Genomic DNA, 13,158 nt, shown 5'->3' on the forward strand with positions numbered 1-13,158 from the left:
TTCCTAAAACCAATATTACGCAATCTGTTGACTAGAATTTAAATAAAAATCTAAAGAAGAAAATAAAAAAGAAAAAAATCTACTCATACCTGTATTATAATCCACACTACAGCATTAAGTAGACATTTGGAGATTAACCTGACCTCTATATGCCATTTATGATCTCCTTGCAATTGCTGGAATTCATGGGATCCTTTAAAAGGTCACACTTCATCCTTCCACATCCTCAGTGTATATTGCAGTATACATATTAGCTCCTTAAGAAATGTTTTTTTTTTTAATTGGATTATAAACATTTTCTCCTACTCCATAAATTGCCTCTCATTCTGTTGATAGTTTCCTTTGTTGTGAAGACATCTTTTGAAATAGTACCAGTGGCCTATTTTTGCTCTTATTGCTTTGGTTGTAAGACTCAAGAAAAGCATTATATACACCAAAGTCATAAAGATTTTCCTCTAAATTTTCTTCTAGGTTTACAATTTTAGTTCTTGCAATTTAGACTTTAATCCATATTAAGTTGATTTTTGTGTACAGGATAATATAACATAATTAATTGCCCATTTTCAATCTTTTCCATGTGAATATTGTTTGTCTAACACCACTTTTTGAAGAGACCATCTTTTCCTCATTACGTACTCTTGAAACCCTTGTCAAAACTCAGTTGACTCTATATGTGTGGATTTCGTTCCTGGGCTCTCTATTCTGTTCAATTTGTCTATATGTCTGTTTTTATGCAAGCACTGTGCTGTTTTACATACAGTAGCTTTGAGATATATTTTTAAATCAGAATGTTGATTTCTTCAGCTTTGTTCTTTATTAAATTGGTTTTGGCTCTCTGGGGTCTTTATGTATTTACATATAAATATTAGAATGTTTTTTTCTTTTTTTTAAAAAAAAAGATTTTATTTATTTATCCACGAGAGACACACACATAGAGAGAGAGAGGCAGAGACACAGGCAGAGGGAGAAGCAGGTTCCGTGCAGGGAGCCTGACATAGGACTCCATCCTAGGACTCCAGCATCACGCCCTGGGCCAAAGGTGGCACTAAACCACTGAGCCACCCGGGCTGCCCTGTTTTTTTCTATTTTAGTAAACAATGTCATTGAAATGTCATTGAAATTTTGATAGGGGTTCCATTGAACCTGGAGATTGAATTGGGTAGTATAGACGTTTTAATAATATTAAGTCTTCCAATCCATGAACACAGAATGATTTCCATTTGTTTCTGTTCTTTCATCAGTGTTTCATAATTTTTAGTATATATAATCTTTCACTTCCTTGGTTATGTTTATTTTTAAGTATTTTATTTTTTTGATGCTATTGCAAATTGGATCTTTTTTTACTTTCTTCTTTAGATAGCTTATTATTACAAACACAACTTTTTTAAAAATTAAAGTATAATTGACATACAATGTTATACTAGTTTCAGGCGTACAATATATTGATTCAACAATTCTCTATATTACTCAGTGCTCACCATGATAAATGTAGTTACTATCTGTCACCAAACATTATTATAATATTATTGACCAAATTTCCTATGCTGTATTTCTCATCTCCATGACTATTTTATAACTGCAAGTTAGATCCCTTAATCCTCTTTATCTATTTTACCCATCCTCCATCCACTTCCCCTAGGGCAAATATCATTTTGTTATCTGTATTTAAGAATCTGTGTGACATAAGTATTGCTAAATATTTCATATAAGTTTCACTTATATGTGGAATTTAAAAAAATGAACTAAGAAGAAACAAAGTAACACAGCTGATTTTTGAATGCTGATCTTATATCTCATGAATTTACTGGATTTGTTCATTAGTTCTTTTTTTTCTGAGTTTACAATAAGGGTGTAGTGTATTATTATACATAAATTGTGTGGTACACATCCTAATATAAAATTTATAATAACCTATGTATAGAATATACATTTTTTTCCAGAGAGTTATTAAGTATTTATCAGCAAACTACTGCCTGTGTTTTACTCATGTAGGGAAAGTGGGGGATTGATCCATTTTTCTTTGTTAGTTTTGTTTTTACTCTTAGCACAGGAATCTCTTTTTATTGAAAAATATCTAGTTTCAGATCCCTGCCTATTGGCCTTTTGTTGTTTTTTACAGTGTCAAGGAACTTGGGTTAAGGGCTACCACAAAGAAGAGAAGGCAGTGATTACCTATTTTCTTTACAATTGAAAGTGGCCTTTAAAGATGACAGTTGACCCTTGAACAACACAGGTTTGAACTGTGTGGTCCACTTATATGCAGATTTACAGCACAGTTCTGTAAATATATTTTTGCTTCCTCGTGTTTTCCCTAATGACATTTTTTTCTCTAGCTTACTTTATTGTAAGAATATAATATGTAACACAGATAACATATTAAAATATGTTATAATTGATTGTGTCACTGGTAATGTTTCCAATCAATGGTAGGCTACAACAGTTAAGTTTTGGGGGAGTCAAAAGTTATATGCAGATTTTCAACTGTGCAGGGTGGGTTGGCACCCCTAACCTTGGGTCAACTATACGTACACTCTGCATTATCTGGGCTAATAGTCAAGCTGACCCAAAACATATTAGCTGTCCACTTAAAATTATTTTTATGAGTTTAAAAAAAGATTTATGCCTGTGATGTTTAAAAGAAAATGACAACTTAATTTTTTTTCACTTTTTAAGAAACCAGTAGGTACTCTGAGAACAAGAGTACCTACATTTTAAAACCCAGGTGTGCAACCTATCAACTCTGTTATCTGCTTAGATAAGCTCCCTGTACTTCAACTTCCCCATCTGTTAAATGAACATAATAGAATCTACTGCATATAGTTGTGATAATTAGATTAGTCAATGTGTATAAAGTATTTAAAACTGTGGCTGGCACACAATAGAAGGCTTGCCACTATCATTTCCATGCTTTTACTACTATAGTTGCTGTTGCTGCACAAGGAGTCAACTCACTGACATCTGTTTTGGGTTCTAATACTACAAGGTGTGTGATCTTTGGTAAGTCACTTTTTTCTGCACAAGCATGAATCTAAGGTTAGGTTTACATTTAATATCGATAAGTCAGTGAGTTGACTATTAATTTTTTTTTTTTGGGTTTGCTACTTACAAGTTCATGCCATCTACAAAGAAAGATAATTTTGTTTCTTTCTAATTTAAATGCCTTTTATTTTCCTTGCCTAATTTCTCTAAGACTTTCAGTACAATGTTGAATAGGAATTGCTAGAGTGGCATCCTTGCCTTGTTATAGATCTTAGAGGAAAAGCTTTAGGTTTAAAGGTTGAATATGATGTCTGTCGGCTGTGGGCTTTTCATATACAGCTTTTCTTATGTTTAGGTAAATCCCTTCTATATCTAGTGTGTTAAGAGTTTTTACCATGAAAACACCTTTAATGTTGTCAGATGATTTTTCTGCAGCTACAAACTTGATCATGTGATTTTTTTGCCATTCATTCTGTTATTGTTGTGTATCACATTATTTGTATATGTTGAAATGTCATTGTGTTTCCAGAGATAAACCCACTTAATCATGGTGTATGACCCATTTAATGTGTTGTTGAATTCATCTTAATAGCATCTTATTGAGAAATTTTTCATCCATATTCATCAGGGATATTGGCCTGTAATTTTATTTTCTTATAGTGTTTTTACTTGGTTTTGGTATTAGAGAAATGCTGGCTTACAAAACGAGTTTGCAAGTGTTCACTTCTTTTCTGTTTTTTGGAAGAGTTTGGGAAGAATTGGTATTGATTCTTATTTAAATGTTTGTTATAATTCACCAGCCAAGTCATCTGGTCCTGGACTTTTCATTGCTGGGAGGTTTTTGATTACTGATCAATCTCTCTCTCTCTTTTTAAAAGATTTTATTTATTTATCCATGAGAGACACAGAGAGAGAGAGGCAGAGACACAGACAGAGGGAGAAGCAGGCTCCATGCAGGGAGCCTGACATGGGACTCGATCCCGGGTCTCCAGGATCAGGCCCTGGGCTGAAGGTGGCACTAAACTGCTGAGCCACCTGGGCTGCTCTCAATCTCTTAACTCATTATTAATCAATTCAGATTTATTTTCTATTTATTCATAATGCAGTCTTAGTAGACTGTATGTTTCTAGGAATTTGTCCATTCTTTGGGGTTATCAAATATGTTGGTGTATAATTTTTCATAGTAGTTCCTTATGATCCTTTTATTTCTCCTTAAGCATCCCTTGTAAATGTCTCTTCTTCCATTTCTTATTTTGTTTGTGTTTTACCTTGTTTTCTTAGTCTGATAAAAGGTTTTCCAAGTTTGTTTATCTTTTCAGAAAGCAAGTCAGTTTTGATATTTTTCTACCATACCTTTTGTTCTTTATTTCATTCATTTCTGCTCTAATCGTTATTTCTTCCTTCTGCTACCTTTAGGCTTGGATTGTTCTTTTTATAGTTCCTTGAGTTGTAAAGTTATGTTGTTTATTTAAGATCTTGCTTCCTTTTTAATGTATGTGTTTATGCTACAAGCCTTCCTCTTAGTATGACTTTTGCTCCATCCCATATGTTTTGGTATTTTGTATTTTTATTTATCTTGAGATATTTTCTAATTTCCCTATTGATTTTTTCTTCAACCCACTGGTTGTTCAAGTGTGTTGTTAAATTTCCATACATTTGTGAATAATATATGTATATAGACAGTTGATCTTTGACAAAGTTACCAAGAATATACACGAGGAAATGACAGATTCTCCAATAAATTGTTTTAAAAAAAACTGGATATGAAATTAGACCCTTATCTTATACCATATACAAAAAAAAATGAGCTCCAAATGGATTAAAGACCTAAACATAAGACCTGAAATTGTGAAACTCCTAAAAGAAAACATAGGAGAAAACATTATGACATTGGTCTTGACCACAGTTTCTGAGATTTATCATCAAAACCAGTCAACATAAGCAAAAAAATAAACTACCTCAAAAACTCCTACAACTCAGCAACAATGTGGTCCCAGGCCCTGAAGAGGCATTTCTCCAAAGTAAACATACATTGGCCAACAGACATGAAAATGTGCTTGACATCATCCCTAATAATCCCTAATCTCTTCACATTTGTTTTCAGAAAAACAAAAGATAACAAGTGTGGGTGAGAATGTGGGGATATTGGAACCTGTGTACATTGCTGATTTGAATGGGTATATATCCAAAAGAATTGTTAACAGGATCTCAAAGAGATGACCGCACTCTCACATTCACTCTAGAATTAATCAAATAACCAAAATATGAAAATAACCTAAATTTCCATCAACAAGTGAATGGATGAAGAAAATGTGATGCATGCATACCATGGAACACTATTTGACCTTAAAAAAGAAGTAAATCCTGTTATATACATCCTGTTAAGTGAAATAAATATGTCATGAGACAAATACTACATGATTCTACCTATATCAAACATCTAAAATAGTCAAGCTCGTAGAAATAGAGATTAGAATAGTGGTTTCCAGGGGATGGAGGGAGGAAGATACGCAGTTGCTCTTCAACAGGTACTAAGTTTCAGTTATACAAGATGGATAAGTTATAGATGAGTACATCATGTAGTAGTTAACAATACTGTACTGTGCATCTAAAAAGTCTTTAAGACCATAGATCTCATGTTAAGTGTTCTTACCATAATGAGGAAAAAAAATGAGTGTCTTAGATGGCTGACCTTGGAAGTGCTACTTAGTCTACTAAAGAATCTCTTATTTGTACTTTTTTCTTGGGAAAAGTACTTTTCTTGGCTTTTCAATCTTACAATACCACTTTTAGATATATCAAATTTTCTAAACTTTCTAAAATTTGGATTTCCTATACTATGTAGATATTTTAATAGGTGAAAACTGAGAGATTATCTCTAATACCCCTTAATGAGGAGACTGAGGACACATGAAATTGAGTAATATTTCAAGTTTTTCTAATATCTCAGTGACAGAATTTGGATGAGAATACTGGTTTTTCTTCAAATTCCCATTCCACTGTTTCTGCTTATGCCTACTAAGCAAAATTTTTGATTACTAAATTTATGTCACTCTTTACCCTTCTCACAAAGTCATTTCTAATCTAAATTTTCTTTGATAGCTGTATATAAAAGGAGAAATGGAATCAGTATTTTCAGGCTTTATTGGAAACAGAAAATAAATTAATGCTCTAATCAAGACAATAAAAACACACATATTTTAAATCTCAGGAAAAATATATTTGATATGTAAATGTAGCCTTTCCTGGTGTCAATGAATATTTTTTAATTTCATCATTAATATGAGTTAAATGAAAAAAAAAATAATATGAGTTAAATGTCCAAGAAAACTGATCTTGTTATTTTTTTGCTTCACATAGAGCTCACTTTTAGTCTTGAACACATAAATTCTTATAAATACACTTAAAGATAGGGTCAGTATATTTTCAAGTAGAACTTATACAACATGTGTAAATGTAAATGAAGATTAAAACAATTTTAATTATAATAAATTGATCTCTAAATTTCAAGAGAAATAAGATTTTCTTGCAACAAATCTGGATGAATTATACACTGTCTTTTTTTCTTGCAATAAAATTTTCTAATTTAAAGATAATATATTTTAGTTTATTAGTTTGATAGGGGTTATTTACTACCAAAGAAATAAGAAAAATCAAGTCTATTACTGTAACATTTCTGAAGACTGAAATTATGACAAAATAAAAAGTTTAAAATAAGCTACTGATAACTAAAATGTTCTGACTCAGGCATCATCACTCTTCAAATGCTACATTCTTTGTATTTGAGAAAAAATATCTTGACAAAATTAAGCACTGTCTCATATATATTATTTCAGACATATTATTATGTGCTAATGTATCTGTACAAACAAATTAATTCTTTCTTCAACATTTTTGTGAATTTTTGCAGCTATCTATAAAATATTCATGATGCATGGATATCCTATGACAAGGCTCTTAATTAAAAAAAATAAAAAGTATGGTTATTGGTCCTTATTGATCCTGTAACTCTTACTACATATGCAATCTCTATATATTAAATCATCATATAGAATAATTATTGGAATAAAATTGGCTTTGAATTCCTAAGTTCTAGAGACAATAATTTATTTTCTTTTCACTAAATTGAAACAATTTTTTGTATTGCATAGACACTACTATGAAGGAAAACATTTGCAGTAGAGACATTGTTTAGGAAGAGTGAAGTAATAATACCCAAGGTACATCAAATTCTAAATTTAGAAATATAGGTGTAGTTTGGGTGGTGTAAATTTTTATTCCATTAACACTGGCTACAAACTCATCCCCAGAAGCAATCATTAATTCTATCTCTGTAATGCTGTATCATGTAGAGAATGTTTTAAGAAAAGAAGATCCTAAACAGCATAGAGATAATTGAGAACATGAGCATGGAAAAACTAAGAAGGAAAGATATACAGAAAAAGGAAATCTTAAAGGTCCTTCCAAAAGTACAACAGAACTTTGGCAATGAAGACTTTTCAAGGTTTTATAATTTAAAATCTATGATATGTACTAAATTTTAATTTTGCTGAATTTTAATAATTTTTAATGATATATGAGAAACTATCACTTAGCTCTTATGTGATCCTTATCTGCTGGGCATTCCAATTTCATCAAAATATTCTCTGTCCAATCTTTGTGGACTATGCATTAGCTTTTGCAATGAGTTAAAATGTCTTTAAATTATCATCAGTTCAATTTTCTTGATTTAGAAACACATTATTAGCACTACAAAGATTAATTTAAAATAGTGAACTTATTTGCATGGAAAAAATTAATAGATTTTCCATTCTGACTACAATTAATTCATGTAACTATACAGAGTAGAGCTGTACATATCATGTACCCCATAAATATCTTCCTGTATATTCTAGAGAAAGTAGAAGTAACAGAGATATTTTAAAAATCTAGATTTCATTACTAGATAACTGTCAGAATTTATGATCCACTAATAAAAGGGGATTGACTCATAGTTCAGTCATTCTGGAATTGTATATATAATTACATTTCCTAAAAAAAAAAGAAATGCATGAGTTCCTTCTATTCACTCAAGTGCTAATTAAACTTAATTTATGCTTTTTGGTAAGACATATGTCACATACTGAAAAACAGAAATTATTTAGACTGTTATATTTTTATATTTTTATTTATCACATCATTATGCCATTAAAAAGACTGCAGTTGGTAAAAAATAAAAAAAATGTTTTTTCTCTATATATTCAATGTTGAACTTAATGTGAATCATTAAAAAGTACCATTGTATATGAAAATAACATTTTACATTCTAGAAGTGTGAATAAATATTATAATCTAGTTGTTTGAAAAGACTATATATTTGTTTTATTAATTGAGTAGTTGTAAAAATTCAGAAAATCTTTTTATATCTATGGTTCAATTCCATTTCAGAAACATAAATAATAATAATAATAAAATACAGTTAAATTTTTTCAAAAAACTCTTATATACACTTAAAATATATATCACTACTTGTGTATATATTCAATTTTATTTCGAGGAGGTATCAAGTACTATTAATTTAAAAAGCAAATAACAATCACTGAAAAGAGACAGAAAAGTTAGAAATCATTTACTGAGAAGGCATAGACCACTTTACTGTCTAGCCAGGAAATTCTGTAAAAGCAACGGCAAAATCCAAAAATATTTCAATGCCATAATCATATGTCAAACCACTAATCAAATACTTAATCTACAAAATATTTCCAAATTGAAATAACAGCAATAGCAAAATCAACTAATATTTATTGGCTACAATTTGCTAAACACTTTTCTTGTATTGTCATTTAATACTCATAAAAATCCAAATACGTCACCTGTTTAACTGAAGCACAGAGAGGTTAAGTAACAGAAGTAAATTTTAATGGTAAAACCAGGATTTCAATCTGAATTCAAATCTCATTGGATACAAGGACTTCGACCATGATTTTGTGTCTTAATTGTTCTGAGATTTGGGGGAATTTTCTTTAATATCTCGGCATTAGTTTCTTCATAGTATCATTTCTGTATCTGCAAAAATGTACAGCTTTGTTAAAATGACACAAAATTACATCATGTGTAATGTTCCCACTATATAATTTCTTTAAAAAGGCAATTATTCAATGCTTAATTGCTTGGGTCCATTAGTCTTAAAGAAACCTGTCCTGCTACTACTCTTCCCATTCCCTACATCTTTTAGTGTGTCTCTTCATAAACATTGCACTCAAATTAGCAAGTTACATGAAAGGTATTTGCAGGAATATGCTATAGAGAACAAAAATATGGAAATTGAAAATATGCATTTGAATCCTAGTTCATCCATTGTGTATCATGAAAGAGGGACAAAGAAAAGAATATAAAACACTGGGCCCAAGCAGAATGGAAAAATATCATCTCACATCCAAATGGCACTGATTCTAAAAAGCATTAGAAAAAGAATGAATTATGCCTGGAAAAAGGTAAAGATAAAGATTCATCTATTTATCTACCTAAAATATTTTAAGGATAAAACTTTATGAAAGTAAAATAAAATTTATGATGGATTTAGCATATAACTCATGATACACAGAAATACTTATTAAATACTACACTGAAATTATCTTTTATTATAAAAGGGCACGAAACTAGTATTTTGTTCTACTTTTATGAAATGTAACTTTCATTAAAATTGATAGCATATACAATGAAAAGACATGCAAAATTCAGGTGGTTCTATGCATATATACAGTATGTGTATATGTTTGTGTATATATGTGATGCTTATGTGTGTACATGCATGTGTTCTGCTTCAGAAAATGTTACATTAGAATTTTAGGTTGATTCTTTGGAACTCTTTATTCTAGACATATATAAGCATCTTTAAAAAATTAAAAGCATATATAAATAGACTTCAGAATCTGGGAGTAAACTTGGCAGAGGTAAAGGTTTTCTAGAGAAATTTCTTGTAAGCCAGTAAGCACTTACAGAGTTGAAAAAACCATCACTCCAATATAAGATAGAATTACTCAGAATAAATTGTGTTTAGTAACCATAACTTTCTTAGAAGTCCATGATGGGACAAGTTTAACCACATTTGTTTGTGCGACCTAGTTACTTTTTTTCAGGACATATGTGTGTTGGAATAATTGAAGACAAGCTAACAAACTGGCAAGTCAGACAAACTTTAAAAATACTTTACGTAAAATTCTCTCTCTTTCCCTCTCTGTGTGTGTTTCTATATCTCTTTCCAATACCCATTTATTTTTTTCTATATTTAGAGTAGTTGTTATGGATTGGTAAAGATAGGGCAACGCCTTTGGGTAGTTCGCTCTACTTAGCAAATTAGAATCTTGAACTCTAAAAGAATGAGGGTGAGACATCTGAATCCCAGAAGCACATTCTGGTTAGCCCTACAATTATCAAGTATAGTTTGATGTGAACAAATATTCCAAAACTCATGAAAAATAGACATCTTATATGTCTCTATAGTATTTCATATAAATGTTATGTTTCACATTAAACAATAAGCAGCTATTACAAGTATTTTCCATATCAATAAAAATCAATAAAATTTTATCAATAAAAATTAAAAATAATTATACAGTGACAGATTTTAAAAACTGTAGGTTAATACAAAAAGATCACTGATATAGATATTTTAAATAAATTAAAAGACTCATTAACAGAGAAATTAAAGTTTGAAATGAAAGGGATCACTGCCAATAACATATGTTTCAGTTTACCAGGAAAATATGATGATTCTAATCTTTTGTACAACTAATAAAAGCATCTCAAAAATATAAAGCAAAAATTGATTGAGTTAAAAAGAGATGGGGCAGCCCGGTTGCTCAGCGGTTTAGCTCCGCCTTTCAGCTCAGAGCCTGATCCTGGAGGCCCGGGATGGAGTCCCACGTCGGGCTCCCCGCATGGACCCTGTTTCTCCCTCTGCCTGTATCTCTGCCTCTCTGTGTGTGTCTCTCATGAATGAATAAATACAATAAAAAAAAAAAGAGAGAGACATAGATCCAACATCCTATTGGGAAAATTTAATTCATGTCTCTCTGGAATGAATAGACAATAAATATCAGTAAGAATTTTAAAAATTCAAAATAGCGAACACCTATATATACTAGATAAATCTATAACTTCATACCTAATAACTAAGAAAACATATACTTTTTTCTCCATTATGCAAGGTCCATTCATGAAAAATAGTTTCATTAATAACAACAAAAAAAGTCTCATTCAAAGCTTAAGGCAAAACTCAAAAAATGAAAAAAAATCATTAGTTGCAAATTAATTAAATTAAAAATCAAGAATATACATAATTTAGGAAGATTCTAATTGGAAATTAATAACTATCCATTTATAAATAAAGGAATAATGTATTTTTAACGAAAGCATAAAGAAAAAGTAATGACAAAACTGTGTAATAAATCTTGTGGATCTAATTAAAATTGGAGAAGAGGGGTGCCTGGGTGGCTCAGTGTGTTAAGCATTTGACTTCAGCTCAGGTCATGATCAGATGGGGATTCTGCTTCTCCCTCTTCTTCACTCAACTCCCTACCTACCCAGCTCATGTTCTTTCTCTCTCTCTCTCAACCTAAATAAAGTAAGATCTTAAAAAAAAATTACAGTAGAGAACTTTCTATAATGCAACTTAAGAAATTAGAAAAACTAAATACAATGTAAATTTCAAAGAACAAAAAGAAATCATAAATAAATTTTAAAATATAAGATCAACATATCCATAAAACTGAGCTTCTTAAAAAAATAAGATTCATTACCCTTTAACATTTACCAACTAAGATTGATGAGGAAAGAGAGAAGGCAAAAAAACAGACCATATTAGGAAAGTAAAACATGTATGAAAACAGTGGAAACCTATATTTTAAAAATAACAGATAAACTGTGATTTCTTTATCCCAATAAATTTGAAAACTTATACTTCCCAAGAAAACATAATATTTGTCAAACCTGACTCAAAACAAAAAGCTTTAATATTACTCTCATGTCAAAACCCAATATGATTTTTAATAATTGTCCTATGAAAAATGGCAGGTCCAAGTAGTATTACCTACTAACATTCAAGGAACAAATCACATTTACCACAAGTATTTCAAAGTCCAGAAAGGGAACATATCTATATTACTTTAACCAAATCTCCTAACCTTGGTACCAACTCTAATAGAGACAATATTCAAATTAGAATTATAAGCAATTCTCACATATAAACACAGATACAAATATATTAAATATCCTCAAACCAAATTAAGAACAAATAAAGGTGATAATACACCTTGAATAATTTAACTTTACAGCAATTTATTGTTTTCCAGTATTAGAAAAAAACCAATTTAAAAGGATTAATTTGTGAGAAAATCAAGTAATCATCCCAATAGTCACCAAAATGAGGATTAAGGAATCACAACTTTCATTATTTTCAAAAAAAAATTTTACTAAGAAAAGCAGAAAATAGAATGTTCTTAACCTGATAATCCTTAACTATTGCAAAACTTGAAACAAATACATAATATGAAATATTTAAAATATTTATGTTATTACCAGAAACAAGTAAAAAGCATCCATTCTTACTGATATTATTTCTTATTCTGCTGGAGACATTGTCTAGTGCAATAAATTAAGTAAAGAAAATAGATAGGTGGATGGGAAAAAACATGTCAGTTCTTAATTTTTAAATTATTAAAATTAACAATGGAGCATTTGTATACAAATTGATATTTGAAATTTTACTGCACTTTCATATTAAAACTACAAGCATTTCTAACAACTAATTAAAATATATCACTTTACATAGCACCAAAAATTTTAATGTACCTAAGAGGTAAAATTTAAGAAAATGTGGACAAAACTTTTACAGGAAAAAAAATGCATTTATAATATTTATATATAATTTATATATTTTATGTATAGGTTATTTTTAGTATACATACAATGTAATTATATATATTTAAAGCAATATTAATAAATCAAGAGATATCACATACTCGTAAATTAGAAAACTTAATACCACATTTATAAAAAATGATATAGAAATTCAATTTAATTCCAATCAAAACGCCAATAGGATTTGGTGGAAATTAACAAACACATTATAAATTTTAAGTTGTAAAAGGCCAAAAATAGTCTAGGAATTCCCAAAGACCAAGATACCCACCAGATAAT

The sequence above is a fragment of the Canis lupus genome, chromosome 11 (assembly GCF_011100685.1).
Source record: "Canis lupus familiaris isolate Mischka breed German Shepherd chromosome 11, alternate assembly UU_Cfam_GSD_1.0, whole genome shotgun sequence".
Classification (NCBI taxonomy): Eukaryota; Metazoa; Chordata; class Mammalia; order Carnivora; family Canidae; genus Canis; species Canis lupus.